Genomic DNA, 16,912 nt, shown 5'->3' with positions numbered 1-16,912 from the left:
GCATACAACACCTCGCGATTCATTCCCTTCAGATGTTCCTATTTGAAATGGAAGCCTCCCCTAGGTGTTCACAGGCGATACTGTCTTGAGCTGACAAAAAACGAGTCTTGTTTAAATAACTCATCAAGACTGCAAGATCACACGGCTGACTGTTTATCAAGACCACCAGGAATTGTCAAGGACACGAGAATCAATTCCAAACTGTATTTTAACAGACACTGTGCTCTCTGCGCTGGTGTTCCTCTCGATAGCATTGCATGTGTGCCAACAAAACCCCGACTGATTCATGGGGGCTGGCAGCAGTGGACTTTTTCCGACTTATTAAGCCCAGAAGGTCCAGAAATTAAGCCCTGTCAAGATGGCCATGTTTTGGATCCTGTTTCCAAGAAATGCAAAAAGGTCCTTAGAAACGCCAAACCTTCTGTGCCTTTCCTTAACAGGTACACGACCACAGTTAAGTTTAGATCGCAATATGGATGCGCGGATAGCAACCGTTCAGAAACAGATATAAGGAAATCCCTAGAGTCGGCATTAAAACACTGCTCTGCAGAGGTATTTAACATAGATTTACATTGCACTGTTGATTTAAGTTATTCTACACGCATTACTGTTGCCTTCCCAAAAAATAATATAACTCAGAACATTCGTTCCGTTAATTGTAATTTAACTATTAAGAATACATCGTTTCTTGTAATCAAAGGGAAGTGGGAACCCATGTTATGTGCCAAAATTGACATTTACAAATCGGGTGAGTATGTTGTTATAGCAGATGCTGACTCAGCAGTTTATATAAACAGAACTGAAGAGCTGATTCCAAAAATAGACTACTGGTCAAATCAAACTGAAGCCAACAACGGCTCGGTGGTTCCATTAGGTAAAATTCATGTCTGTCGGAAAACACTCGGGTGTTCGGGTGAATTCGTTCAACTGGAGGAAGGTGAGTATGTAATTCTATCGAATGGATCCTTGTACAGGAACGGCTCACATGTGATCAATGATTCTGTGACGGTAGACGGAAAGCCTGCAATCTGCATACCCCCTTCTTATGACAGCAGAGGACTGATGTGGCTCTTGTAGTTATTTCTCATGTTGGAATAGGTCTTTCTGTTGTCTGTCTTCTATTTGTCCTAGTAACGTATTCCTTGTTTAAGGAACTCCGCACTGTACCTGGTGTCAACCTGATGAACCTATGCCTGTCCTTACTCCTTGCACATTCTTTGTTCATGGCGGTTGGTGCCACTCACATTCGCCTCATTTGCACATCAATTGCTGTTCTGTTGCATTATTTTTTCTTGTCGTCTTTTGTTTGGATGTCAATCATCGCGTTTGACACCTACCGCACATTTTCCAGAACCTGCCATACTCGCCAGGGAACAGGAAAGTTGAAGGCTCGCATCTTTGCATTTGGTTGGTTTCCTGCCCTAGTGTTTGTTGTCATTTGTTTTTCTCTTGACCAATCAGGACTGGTTGCTATTGGATACGGTGGCAGGGACCATTGTTGGATAAACAATCCCAAATCTAACACGTTTGTGCTCGTAGTTCCAGTGGCCTCCTCTATTTTGTTTAACGGGCTGTTTTTCCTGCTGACAGTAATCTCTATTCGAAAGATTAAAAAACAAACACAAAAAGTGGAAAGCGCTGGAAGAAGTCGCAGAAGCATGGTGTTATTTGTAAAGCTTGCTGTGTTGATGGGATTCACCTGGATATTTGGCTATCTAAAGATTCTCGTTTCTAACTATTCAGTCTATTTTGAATATCCATTTGTCATCTTCACCTCGCTTCAAGGTGTTTACATAGCGTTTGGGTTTGTGTTCACAGACAGAGTAAAGAAGATGTATGGTAGTTTGTTTTCAGTTACCATAGTAAGATCTTCTTCTGCGTCGTCTTGTGAAACTCACTTTTAGTCTGTATCGTCCTATCGGCGGTGTCTAGGATGCATGGCGGTAGTTCAGTTTTGAATGTTTTCAAAAGTCTGGAGGAACGTCTGTACTTTGTGCTAGCTCTTTGCATGTAAAATGCTTGTTGAGCCAAAAATCGTGACTTCTCAAACAAGTAAAATCCCACTTTTGTGATTGAAAGAGGGGAACGGGGTTATCGAGCTATATGCAGAAGACGATTTGGAACCAACTTGTCCAGGCAATACAAATCATGGCAAGGTATCAAGTTTGGAGAAATTTAAGTTACATAGGACGACCGATTGATTACTGTTTAAAATATCCATTTCACAAGTCCGATACAATATTCTTCTCCTATCTGTGTGGGTATATCGACTTGCCATTGTAAATACCCTTATAATTGTAAAACCCTATTAATAGTAACGACATAATATAAAAACACTTACATATCATTTCATCATGATCATATCATCATCATAAACTTTATTTAAGCTCGAATTTCAAAGTAGCTTGACAAGCTAATATTTCCGAGAACAAAATATTTGATAACGAAACATTAAAAATAGAAATTGCTATTTACATATTTACAATTGACTTATATGATTAACTAATTATAAAATTGTCATTAACATGTTTCATGAATTGGCTTTGCTGATGTGCTTTTTGAAGTCTGAGAAGTTACATAACCTTATAAAATTGGGTAGAGAATTCCATTCTTTTGTTCCCAGATGCATGGGTAAAGGATTGGAGACCAAAAGTTGTAGATTTCGGTTTGGGCATTTCCAGTATATAGCTTATTTACAGTTACTTAGTTATCAATTTCTTTCTTCTCCTCACATGTCTGCCTTAGAGTGTTGATATTGAAAGGAGAAACGAGATGTTGATTAATCTTTCAATGTATAAACTGAGGCAGTTTGCTTAGATGGGTAAACGTAAAAGTTTCAATTGTTTCATATATAAAAAAGGGCGTAAACGTTTCACTTCTTTGCATGTAAAAAGGAATTTCTTGTCGATGTAATTTATAACTGAATATAAATCAAAATTTGAGTTTAAAGTGACTTGTTGTTGTGTATAGCACAATGTAAAATGAATTAATCAATAAAAGGGGTAAAGAATGATTATGTTTTGTTAGAAAACTTTCCTATGGTCTTGTTGATCAGACAACAACAAAAAATACAGATTTGATTTAAGTCTTTTTTTCTCAAGCATCACAGCTGTCCGGAATACATACATACATACTTTATTGCATAGCTCCCCCTTGGGGGCTCTTCCGCCATACAGAAATTAAAAAGATAAAAGATAAAAATATTTACAATAAAGAAGAAAATAGAAAAAAAAATCAGAAAAAGGGGTATAGTTAAAATAAAAAATTCGCAATTAAAATTATATACATTACAATTAAAGGGGTATTTACAAATTTAAAATATGTTTAATAACCCCTTGCCTACCAGAGCCAAACACACCAAGCAACCGGTGGCCATATTGAATTTTTAATGAGATACTTACTTTGGCTAAGCAATGGCATCTTTTCAGAAAAAATATTAATGTACACCTAGATTAAGCATTTCATATGAATTCCACTCCCTTTTCCGCATTCTCTTACTGAAGTGTTGACTCATACAGCTCGCTAACGAACTCCTTGACCATGTACATTTGGAGGTTCAATTTCTTCGATCGATCGAGGCTTCTTCTTCGCCGCCTTCTTCTTCTTTTTTTTCAGACTCTTCAGAATCACTTGGCTTAAATTTGCTGTGACTTAAACCGCTTACATTAGAGCCGCGATCGGCAAAAATTTCAGCAATAGCTTCATCTGTGTCGATTCTGCCTTCAGGCACACGAGCTGCCATTTTGGAAATTGTTCGAGCAAAAAGCAATTTTATTGGGTCAGCAGTGTTTTGAAAGTAGGGCCAGACCTTTCTCAACAACCGGGTGTGATTTATTCAAGGCATCACAAACAACCAGGCTTTCAGTAATGTCCTTTGGTTGAGGACGTATATATACGTCCTCGGTCGTTGCGTGATCCCCGCGACGTTCTTATTTAAGCTATTTAACTCAAAACACGGCAAAGTTCTCGTCAGTAACGCTAATTTCACTCTTTCCCTCCTTCCTTCGCTCCTTCTTTTCCTGATAGACAGTTTGTTGATCCACTGACTTGTGCGTAACGCTTGCTCATATATCGCGCATCAATCGATTGAGGCCAGGCGAAAAGCCATTTTACATTGCATGTTTATTTCCTTCTTTAATAAATAAACCAGGCGTGATCAATCGATAAAACGGACAATCGATAACAATCGTTGGCAATCGATATCAATCGATAACAATTAATCGATTTAATTTAATCCATTTAAGAAAAGGATCGAGAAGGCATTTAATTCAAGGATGACAATTTTTCCTCATTAAAACGATTATAACTTGCTGGAAAATTAGAATCCACTTCTTTCATGACACACTAGAGGCTTTGAGTGATCAGTTTTTTGATACACAGCGTGCTGTCATCTGTTTGATCCGCAAACTTGGACACAAAATCATGTCTCTTCCAATTTGGCACTTATGGAGTTCTAGCTTGGCCGTGAAGCGAAATCTACCAAATAAAAGGCGACATTCGTAAACTTTGAGCTCGATAGCACCCAAAACAATCGAGATATAAGGGTTTTAAAAGACGTAGGACAAGCAAATTGCCTTATTAATTTTTTCATGGTATTTGTCCCCCCGCGACCTCAAAAGACCCAAAACTTTGTCTTTAGAGCTATACGAAACACAGCAACATCTTTCCTTTTTGAGTCTAATGCTTGCGTGCGCTTTGCGCATGCGCATTAGACTCTTTGTTGTATGAAAAAAGCTGTTAGCAATCCCAAGGGAATGGTTCGGGATCGATAATCGTTCGCTGTAATGTAGAAAACAATGATCAGCTGCAAGAACGGACTCCGTACGGACACGCACGATTAGTTTCAATTAAAAACAGCCAATCAGCGACACGTGTTCCCACGCATAATTAAAAGTTCTTTCTCAAGTCACGATTATTCAACACTTGAACAGGACGAAATAATTTTCCAGTTAAGACATTTGTAAGCTTTTTGTGAAAATAAATCTTCGTTTTCAGTTCAGTTAAGCACTTGTGTTTTCGTCTTGCTTAAAAAGCAAGACGTCTTTGAGAAAAAATATTTCGACGGCGACTCGCGTTTATTTGCACAATGCGACCAAATATTTATTTTGTTTTAAAAAATAGAAAACTTTACCTCGGTTTTTGTATTTAAGTCATTCGAATTTTGACCAATTTTTTCTTTACAGTGCAAACAAAAACCTTCAAAAATAAAAGATGTACATGGATAAATGTAAATCAAGTTACGCGACTAAATCAAAATGCGTTTGTTTGGCCGCTTTGCAGTATTACACTGTCCCGGCCTTTGCCATACACTGAAATCGAATTTCATGCTTTTACGACTCTCAGAGATCTTAAGTTCTTCTTACAGCTAGAAAAATCATAAAATGGTTACGTTGATATGGAAGTGATGATTCGCGAAATTTGTACATCATGATAAACAGTCTTCGCTCCTGTGTATGGTAGCTCGATAATAATTGCCTAGTTTCCAGCGTTCAAAAGGTCATCATTATATTGACGTGAGCATTTACACCCGTTTTTAGGAAAATCTGTCACTAAGTGCTTACAGTACAATGGAGTAACAGTCACTATTTCAAGTGCTTTTATTGCAAAATCTGTTTCAAGAGTCATCATCAAAATGGTGAAAAATCTGAAAGAAAACGATGTGAAGTTCTTCAACCCTTGTTGTAATGAACATGCTTTTTGTAAATCGTCACGCAATCTTGTCCAAATGTTTAATCGTTTCTGCTTTTACGGACAATACGGAAGAAGTAACATCAACTCCTGTTCATACTTTAAATTTTGTGAAGCATATAACATTTATGACTGTTTCGTTTTCATCCATAATCATCCACGATGCCCCTAGCTTGCTATAAGCATTTTAAATTAAACTCCCGAACACAAACCTCTAACCAATTTTAACCGGCTTACGAAAACCGCGCAATCTGTATCACTATGCCATACGGCATTAGACTCATGTCACCCTTGGTGACCTATTTTTTCATGGTATTTGTCCCCCGCGACCTCAAAAGACCCAAAACTTTGTCTTTAGAGCTACGTAAACACAGCAACATCTTTCCTTTTTATTCATATTGCAGACAATTGCCTGTCAAAATAATATCATTGTTTAAGTTGCAATAAAATACTCCACCAACCACAATACAGGGGAACTCTTTAGCTGTAGCAACCACCAATAACTAAAAGTTGAAAATTTAAGGAGCTGGTATATTTGAATACAGAATAAGCTAAATTAACTTCATATGCGTTGCAGCTTAGTTCATGACACCATTGAATCACCCACCGAAGCTTCTCGCAGGGATGTAACATCACAAGTTTTCGTAAGGCCATCGTAAAGATGCTTTCTGTATTTTTCTGCTTCGTTTTCGTCTTCTTGGCTTACCGGATCCCAAATTCACAAGGTAAAGTTCCATTCATGTTTTGTTCTGATGGAACGAAAATAGCATTTTGCATGACTCTAAAATTTTCGCGACATGAAAAAACCAATCAATGGTTGCGAATGACCCTTCTTAAAACAGAATAGAAGCAATAACATTTTAGTTGTACTTTCTTTTTTAACCTTTCAACTTTTCTTTTCAAACAGTTTTGTTAAGCAAACTGTGGCAAATTTATAATAGTTTGCATACCGTTAGCTCGACAGATAATGTAAAATTGGACTGATATTAATAAGTCACATTAAAATGCACCGCCGAGAGGAAGTTTTAACTTAGCCTACGCTTATTAAACAGGTGGTTTTGGCACTGTCCACGCACATTTGTTAACCAACAGTCATTGGGCTTGTCTCGTTTTGTCAAAACAAATTAACTAATTTCACGAGTACTTATCCTTATTGGCAAAGATGTCCAAAAATTGAGAACATTTTTCGTTAAATCGTCTAATCTCAAGCGCTTTGTTTGGTCACCTACTGGAGGTTTGCGTCATTCAGAATGGAATCATTATAGCCTGACAAATGTCATTTTTGTTAAATATTTGAAAAAGGTCCAATTTAATTTAATGTCAGACAAGTAAGGTTTATTCTATCCGGTATAGCAACATGTCTAATGTCTTCCGTTGCTTTTTTGTTCACCTGTCGAGAGAGAGGAAACAATTATAAAAGGTATTTATGCGTAGTGGCTATAGCGACTTCAAGACTAAATGAATAGTAAATGGGTGTTTTTCAGGCGTTGGTTTCTAAAGGAATCTTCGAGCAAAGTAGACGCAATGCAACGTTTTGTTTTGGAACATTTCAGAAAGGTCAACGTCAAGTTACATTAACATCTCACATTTTTTTGATTTTTGATCCAGCACCAGTCAATGTCTTTCTTCGACCGTTTTTATAAACGGTTTCCTTGAACTTAGATCGGATGACGTTAGAGTACAACAAAAATGCTATTTAAAGTCGAAACAACTTTCTTCAGTGGTTGTTTTTATTGTTTATTCGCATTCGGCCTAAATGCGGTCGGTAATTGTTTAAGGTCGCGGGGGACACCTTAGGCTCATCATTACGCATTTATTTAAAGCGTATGCACGAAGTGCAACGACTGACCTAAATAACCGAGATATAAGCGTTTTAAAAGATGTAGGACAAGCAAAATTTTGCTTTATGAATTTATTTATGGTTGGTGTCCCCCGCGACCTTAAATGCGACTCCAAAAATTCGCCGTCTAAATCAAATGAGTCGACCCAAGTAGGTATTAAATTCAGCACATGTGAATTGCGACGTTTAAACCAGGCATTAAATGTATTGGTTTATTGAATAAATTTCCATTGTCTGTTGAAAGTCATATCTTTTTTATTTACGTAGAGCTTTTCATATTAAGATCCACAGCTTTGGCAATTCTCTAGCCTTACTTATGATAAACCAAAGAATATTGATTATACAAATAAAGTAAGATATCTTTTCGTTGGATTTTCGCAATCAGACCTTAAAATGCGCAAACATTTCATCGCGTTACTTTCAATGCAACTTGGATGGGAGCATCTTGTATTTCTGGCAAACTAAAAAAGCAGCATTTTTCGGATTCTGATTCGAATTGATTTGAGTCCAAATATCAGGATTTGTTTCATGAAATGTTCTCTTTACTTCGACTAAGATTTCAACTCATATTTTTCTCATTTTCGTCTTTTGCAATAATACTCTTGATCTCCTCGGGATTTACGATGGTAAAAACCGACTTGAGCAAAGGGAGGATTTTTTAAACAATTTGCGGTGTGAAAAAAAGAAGTGTTTCTCAAACGTCCATCCTCTCTCTCGATTTACAGAAACTCTAATGCCATTCCGCGAGGAGTACAAACAGCCATCAAAGGAAAAACTTGAGAAGGAAGACCTCAAGAAACCTGACAAGGGAATTCCATCTCTTTCTATCGACAAAGCAGGTGTTTCTATCGTACATTGTTAATTTATAATTCAAAGTGCTGTACAAACTAATTTACTATGACTTCAAGTACCTCAAAAAGTAGCAGTTTAAACTTTAAGAAACGCGAATTTTGGCAAGGAAACATACAATGTAATATGTCACCTTTTAAGTCGTTCAGCCGTACCCATGCCGTGTCCTAGTAGTCGAACTATATACGAGTAGTAGAAGCTGCATTCTTAGTTCGTAATGAGCAGACAGTTTTCGGAAAGTTGTAGTGAGTGGCTATCGACAATCGATCTAAAGATTCTCTAGTTGAAAAATGTTTTGCTATTTCGTTTATCATTTCGACTGGTTTTTCACCTTAGTAGACACCTAGGAATAATCATGACTATTTTCTTTTCATCAGATTCCCACTCAAAGATCAACTTTAAGAAGTCAGTTTTGTATCGACACAGAGCTACAAGAGAAATAAGTGACTCTGGTAGTGAGTTGAGTAACATGACCTGTCACAGTAATTCTTCTTGTATGGGTAAGTGCAGCACCGAAAGAGACCCTGGACCAACCAATGAGGGCATCTACTGCTTCTGCGATGAACACTGTATGGTATTCCAAGACTGCTGTGCAGATTACGAGCAGGCTTGTCTCCCAATCGGACATCAAAACTCATCACGTTCCCTGGATGCCGAGCAATGGCAGTGTAACAATAATGCTGGTAGTGTTGAGGGTGCAAAGGGCGTATGGATGATCTCGGCATGCCCTGCACACTGGACCCCAGATGGAATTTCCACAAACTGCACTGGAAATATGCAACATCTGTCTGGAGATTGTCAAAATTTTGCGCCAGTGACAGACGAGAGAGGGAATACTTACAAGAATCGCTTCTGCGCACTGTGCCATGGGGTTCAAGCTAATACAAGTCGATTCTATGATGCACAGCTGGTTCTAAATGTGAAAAATGTTACACAGAGTGCATACAACACCTCGCAATTCATTCCCTTCAGATGTTCCTATTTGAAATGGAAGCCTCCCCTAGGTGTTCGCAGGCGATACTGTCTTGACTTGACAAAAAACGAGTCTTGTTTAAATAACTCATCAAGACTGCAAGATCACAGTGACTGTTTATCAAGACCACCAGGAATTGCCAAGGACATGACGGACAACTCCAAACTGTATTTTAACAGATATTGTGCACTCTGCGCTGGTGTTCCTCTCGATAGCATTGCATGTGTGCCAACCAAACCCAAACTGATTCATGGAAACTCGCAGCAGAGGGATTTATCCATCTTGTTAAGCCCAGAAGTTCCAGAAATTAAGCCCTGTCAGGATGGCCATGTTTTGGATCCTGTTTCCAAGAAATGCAAAAAGGCCCTTAAAAACGCCAAACCTTCTGTACCTTTCCTTAACAGGTATACGACCACAGTTCAGTTTAGATCGCGATCTGGATGCGTGGATAGCAACCGTTCAAAAACAGATATAAGGAAAGCCCTAGAGTCGGCATTAAAACACTGCTCTGCAGAGGTATTTAACATAGATGTGAGTCACAGCAGTGATGATTTAAGCTATGCTGTACGCATAACTGTTGCCTTCCCAGAAGCTAATTTAACTCAAAACATTCATTCCATTAATTGTAATTTAACTATTAGGAATACATCGTTCCTTGTAATCAAAGGGAAGTGGGAGCCCATGTTTTGTGTCAAAATTGACATTTACAAATCGGGTGAGTATGTTATCATAGTAGATGCTGACTCAGCAGTTTATATTAACAGCACTGAAGAGCTGATTCAAAAAATAGACTACTGGTCAAATCAAACTGAAGCCAACAACGGCTCGGTGGTTCCATTAGGTGATATTCATGTCTGTCGGAAAACATTCGGGTGTTCGGGTGAATTCGTTCAGCTGGAGGAAGGTGAGTATGTAATTCTATCGAATGGATCCTTGTACAAGAACGGCTCACATGTGATCAATGATTTTGTGACGGTAGACGGAAAGCCTGCAATCTGCATACCCCCTTCTTATGAAAGTAGCAGGACTGATGTGGCTCTTGTAGTTATATCTAATGTTGGAATAGGTCTTTCTGTTGTCTGTCTTTTACTTGTCCTGATAACGTATTCCTTGTTTAAAGAACTTCGCACTGTGCCTGGTGTCAACCTGATGAACCTATGCCTGTCCTTACTCCTTGCACATTCTTTGCTCATGGCGGTTCGTGCGACTCGCATTCGCCTCATTTGCACATCAATTGCTGTTCTGTTGCATTATTTTTTCTTGTCGTCTTTTGTTTGGATGTCAATCATTGCATTTGACACCTACCGCACATTTTCCAGAACCTGCCATACTCGCCAGAGAACAGGAAAGTTGAAGGCTCGCTTCTTTGCATTTGGTTGGCTTCTTGCCCTAGTGTTTGTTATCATTTGTTTTTCTCTCGACCAATCAGGACTGGTTGCTATTGGATACGGTGGCAGGGACCATTGTTGGATAAACAATCCCAAAACTAACACGTTTGTGTTCGTAGTTCCAGTGGCCTTCTCTATTTTGTTTAACGGGCTGTTTTTCCTGCTGACAGTAATCTCTATTCGAAAGATTAAAAAGCAAACACAAAAAGTGGAAAGCGCTGGAAGAAGTCGAAGAAGCATGGTGTTATTTGTAAAGCTCGCTGTTTTGATGGGGTTCACGTGGGTTTTTGGCTATCTGATGATTCTCGTTCCTAGCTATTCAGTGTATTTTGAATATCCATTTGTCATCTTCACCTCGCTGCAAGGTGTTTACATAGCGTTTGGGTTTGTGTTCACAGCCAGAGTAAAGAAGATGTATGGTAGTCTGTTTTCACCCAAAAGTGAAAATTTACATAGTATGTAAATAACATGTAAATAACATGTAAAGACACTGTAAAGGATGATTTACATAGTTTTTACCCTTTTACATGTTCTTCTCAAAACATGTCAAAAACATGTAAATATTTGAAGTAAAACATGTAAAAACACAGAACATCATGTAAATTTCCCGAACGAAAGACCACGGACCATGTAAATAACATGTCAATTTATCCGATCAACACTGTAAAAAGCATGTAAAAACATTTATACCTGATGCTTATAAATAGACTGAACATGTAAAAACCATGGAAATTGACAAAGGGGGCCTGTTTGGAAACATGTAAAAACCATGGAAATTGACAAAGGGGGCCTGTTTGGAAACATGTAAAAACCATGTAAATTGACAAAGGGGGGCTGTTTGGAAACATGTAAATTGACAAAGGGGGCCTGATTGAAACATGTAAATACCCTGGAAATCGACAAAGGGGGCCTGTTTGGAAACATGTAAATCCCTGACAAAGGGGGCCTGATTGGAAACATGTAAATACCCTGGAAATCGACAAAGGGGGCCTGTTTGGAAACATGTAAATACCCTGGAAATCGACAAAGGGGGCCTGTTTGGAAACATGTAAATCCCTGGAAATGACAAAGGGGGCCTGTATTGAAACATGTAAATACCCTGGAAATCGACAAAGGGGGCCTGTTTGAAACATGTAAAAAACATGGAAATTGACAAAGGAGGCCTGTTTGAAACATATAAAACAAGAACATTGAGAAGCTTGAGAAGCTTAAAATCGGGCGCTTTGCCTTGAAAGGCAGGGTTCAGTACAGCAGAAACCACGAAGCAGTTACTTAAGTAGCACTCAGTCCGACTGTGTTTGTGTAAGTCACAGGGCTTGCATGAGCTGTATTAGTGTGCATAATATAATATCTAGAACGTTGTCGAGATTGCATTATTACTTAATGACATGATGGTTTCAATTTATAAATGTATCTCACAAAATACAAATAAACGATTGAAGTAGACGACTAGACAATGTAAAGTTTTAAGACTTAGCAAAGTGCAGTGTATTGGTAATACTGTAAGGTGCGGTTTCACCTGAAGGTCGTGTGCTTTTCGGTATTTTCCAGGCATTGCACTTTGATGGGACAGTACTACAACTGTTTACCGGGGAACTACTATTGTCAAGAAAATGATCACAACTTGTTGATGAATGATTGAACATTTGTTTCATACCATTACTGTAATAGCAATTGATGAAGGCTTTTAGTCCTGAAACAAAGTATAAGGACTGGGAAATACTGAAACCCATTATCAGCCACCTTAAACGGAAATATCTTGTTGGTGTTTCAAGGAATCCAAGGAAACTTCACTCATCCCATGTATCTATGTATTGCGGTATTTTGTAATTTTTTGAGTGATTTTTGGGGATGTTTGGCAGGTGATAGTTTTTTTAAAAGAATTAGTAAAATTTAGACAACTAAGAAATATTGAAAATTTAATGTGAATTTAACATTGGAATTTGAAGTTAGAAATTGGCAGACGGACACCAAACAGTCCCGTGACATCCTGGAGTGTTTTTGCATGGGGGTCAACTGTGTGATGATGTTTCCATTTTTTTCTTCAATCCCCACTGATAAAAAACTGTTGTTGGTGTTATGTTGGTGTTATCACATGTCAAGCCTTTAACAAGGTATGAAAGAACACAAGGATTTAAATTATTCTGGTGCTCAATTTTTGCGTAACTAAAATTAATGTTACTCAAATTCCTGATGGATTCTGTCTTAAACTGTTACGAGCTTAGTATTTCCAAATTATTGCATGTCAATCAATGTAAGGCAAGACAAGACATGCCTTGGTTCTTATGTAATTCTCTTGAAAACACATAAGATATTGACTATAATTTTGTCTGTGCTATGGCAATTCACAGTGGGGTGGTCTTGATGTGTCTTTAACTTGTAGACTGGACTGGACTAGTAAAACGCGGACTAGTAAAACGCGGACTTGTAAAACGCCTCTAGACACTTCGAATTCCTTGGCCACAATCATCTTACGGCTCTCTTCAATACAAAATGTCTCAAAAAAACAGTAACCTCAGAAAGAAGTCAGAAGCAAATAAGGTCGAAAGACCGAATTTGAACATATAACGGCAAATGTTCTAATGTCACGAACTCGGTAGGAGTCGTGTAGGCCCGTCACCTTTATTTACCACATACTGCCCCCAAATTAAAACAGTACCCTCAGAAAGAAGTCAGAAGCAAATAAGGTCGAAAGACCGAATTTAAACATTTAACGGCAAATATTCTAATGTCACGAACGTAGGAGTCGTGTAGGCCCGTCACCTTTATTTACGATTGACTGTTGATTTCTGGACGGGCCCCGTTCTACCTCGTGCGAGCAATACAAACGACTGCACTCAACAGACGTCAAGTAGTGGAAAGAAAGAAACATATGCACACAACTCATAGCATCGATCCCGTTGTTTTAGTAGGGGTTTGCAGAACGAACATGTGCTATACTGCAAAAACATCTCCACGCTAAAACAGACCATAGAGTGCTCAAAAAAGCTAGAAATATGCCGTCGAAGAAACACACAAGGGCTTCAAACACAAATTGTTTCGCTCGCTAAACCGTTTAGTTTTATCCGATTTACAAGCGCTTGTTTTACAAGTCCGCGTTCTACAAGTCCGTGCTTAACAAGCCCTCGTTTTACAAGTCCGCGTTTTACCCACATCTCTTTAATCCGCGTTTTACTAGTCCTCCTTTTACAAGTCCGCGTTTTACCTGAGTCCGCGTTTTACTAGTCCGCGTTTTACAAGTCCTCGTTTTACTAGTCCGCGTTATACTAGTCCGCGTTTTACAAGTCCGCGTTTTACTAGTCCGCGTTTTACTAGTCCAGTCCAGTCCTCGAAATACAGTATGCCAAAACTCCCCGCCCTCTAAAGATAAGTCCTTGACGGTTCTTGTCGTTTTTCGGTGCCTATTCATCTTCGGCATCTTTCTCATCCACCTCTCGTTCTGTCCTGTGTCTGTCATCACACGAAAGAAAAGCTGATTCTCAAAAAATCTGCCACAAAAGGAAATTGACAAAAACAATATGAAAACCATATATCGAAAGTTTCTTATTCTAAAATTTTATCATACGTCTTAATTCAGAGCTACAAAGAAGTTCCTCCTTTTGAGTTATTGATACTGTTCTTACAGTACCCTCTTTCCACTAGCGAAATTTTACAAAATTCCTTCGCGGCGAAAAGGTAGCGCGAATCCAGAACAGACTCCAATCGAGAGTGGGTTAATTCTAGATTACTATTAATTAACTATTACAACATTCATTTTTAAAATAGTTTCCCAAGCCGACTAAGCTAACTAAACGTCGAGTGTGTCTTTCAGTAAACAAAACATGCCGTTATGACGCCGGAAATCCAGCTCACGCATACTATACCCCGTGACTCACGCAAACCTCCGACTTACGTGCTACTACAGTCATTCCTTTCTAAACATTTTTTTTTTGACCACCACCGTACCTTTCTACCCAAAAAACTCATGAAACCGCCCGGTTTTAACCTGTTTTAACCTTTCAAAAATTAGAGCGTTCGAAACTAAATAAGATCCGTAATCACAAACAACATACAGCCGTTTACCAGCACTCTTTAAAACTCCTGAAACCCTTCAAAATCAGGCAAAATAAATCTTTGAAATAACCTTTATCAATGTTTCTTTTTTTTATTCAGTTCTATAAAATTCCTTTCATACACTACTGTCAAACAAAAATTTCAATTTCCTCAAAGTTTCAAGACAAAAGAATAACAAATATTTCGTGCACAATGTAATTTGATTAAGCCAATATTATCACGTCTAAAAATACTTCAAGCAATTCAGTGAAAACCCGTTTTTTTTCGTATCAACGAAAACCACTTTCGAAAAATCAATACATGAAAATAACAATAAGATCAAAAGGAAGAAAGGAACCTTTTTAATTATTTGAAGACTTTCAAAGCCGTGATATTATGCATCCAATCCGCGATAAAATTTAATTACAACAAAATCCAAGTTCTCATTTTGAATTCCATTTTTTTCAGTTGATACCTTTATCCAACTTGTGAAAAATTCCATTCAAGTTCCTATTAATACTGTACATTCCCAATGTTTTGCTCAGGTCTTCAGAAGCGTCTTACTAACCAAATCTAAAATAATTCCAAAACATGCTGTACAAACATTCTACTCTTTGTGACAAACGACTTGACGACCAATTGTTCAGAAATGAAAATCGACACAGTTCTTGCTAAATAAAAAAAAAGTTTTACGGCGGAGTCAGGCTCAAAAAATATACCGCAAGATCACACCCCCATTCATAGTCAGAAACCAGCAAACCATCTAGTTTGCTAAAAAAAACACTGCGTGACATCAATGACGTTACCTTTTTCATTTACAAAAATAACTTTAACTTGTCAAAGTAAGTGCCCAGTTCTCGGCCGCCAGTTCTCGGCCACTTTGTGTTTAACGCGTTTTTTCACACTCCAGTTGAATCAAAAGAAAAAGGTATTTCCTTCAAACGATAGACTGATTCATGTGCTTTAAGTATCTTGAGTTTGATCGTTCAATTCGATATAGAAAGCTCACACGTCGAGTTTACGCGGAGGTAGGTGAATTTGCATTCCCGAAAAAGTTGTTTGTTTACGGCTCCAAATTCATGGATGTAGTTAAATTCGTATTTTATCCAAAAGCCCCCACCATACGAGCTAATTTTTGGCATGTGAAACGTAGAATAATTCAGCTTTCTGCTTTAGTTAACTTTTCGTTGAACCGTTGTATTTTTTGGTCTTAATTTACTTCGAAATTTTTTCTTGCGACGTTTGCGTATTTGCCAGTTCTCGGCCACCCTGCTCGCTATCACAGCTTAGCGCTTGGTTTTTAATATAATTTCATCTGCTGCTGCCAGAATGAAAGAAAGAAATGTTTTAAAAAAAAAGTTCAATCTTATCTCTAAGTTTTGAGCTGACTCTTGTCTTGTCTATTATTTCTACAACACCTAAATCTTTCAAGACCTTTTCACTTTTTCACTTTTCACTTAAATGCACGGGTCACACAATGCGGTTTTGCCAGAACCTGCACATACGGTAGGCAACTAGGCGCGTTAAAATCCTTCTTTTCTAAAGTAAAACAAAGCATCATAAAAATAATTTGGGATCGATATAGTATAAATAGGTTTACAGAGTGATTTTATGACTGTGAAAATTAATTGAGCATTTTTTTTTACAGATAATTACGCACAAGCTTTTTAGTGGCCGAGAACTGGGCCAAGGTGGCCGAGAACTGGGCCCACAAATGGAGCTTTTATTTTTATTATTGCTCGGGCAAATTAATTTTTGACCGGTCGATAGCTTTACACCAAAAAGCTGAATAATGTAGCTAGCTCTGGGAGAAATTTCAAGTTCCTGCGGTTCTTCTGAGGTAAGAAATACAAGTTTACGTCAAAAGTGGCCGAGAACTGGGCCCCATACTGTAGTTTGCCCCGTAAGCTTTTTTCTCTGTCCTTCCGCCGAAGCAAAAAAACACAACCTGATTACACATTAACCCAAAAGTCGACCAAGTGTGCCTGCAACGATTTCCTGTCAAAACTAAAATGAAAACCATTGCGGTATGCGTCACCCGTAGCGGTTTTGTAGCAACCCCAAGCTATCCCCGTCTTTTTGGCCGCGCCAGGAGACTACGCTCTAGGACGACCAAAGGGTAAACTATAAATCGGCCACGCC

At 38.3% G+C, this 16,912-nt stretch overlaps 1 protein-coding gene across 1 annotated transcript in view; it reads left to right on the top strand.

The window, feature by feature from the left end:
* The window catches only part of LOC144642940 (uncharacterized), a 128,924-nt gene that overhangs the window by 64,216 nt on the left and 47,796 nt on the right, over window positions 1–16,912 (top strand). The gene's annotated exons all lie outside the window — the stretch shown is intronic.

The sequence above is a fragment of the Oculina patagonica genome, chromosome 1 (assembly GCF_052425735.1).
Source record: "Oculina patagonica isolate OP01 chromosome 1, crgOcupat, whole genome shotgun sequence".
Taxonomy (NCBI): Eukaryota; Metazoa; Cnidaria; class Anthozoa; order Scleractinia; family Oculinidae; genus Oculina; species Oculina patagonica.
The sequence above is the reverse complement of the archived record's forward strand: the minus strand, read 5'-3'. Positions and strand labels throughout refer to the sequence as shown.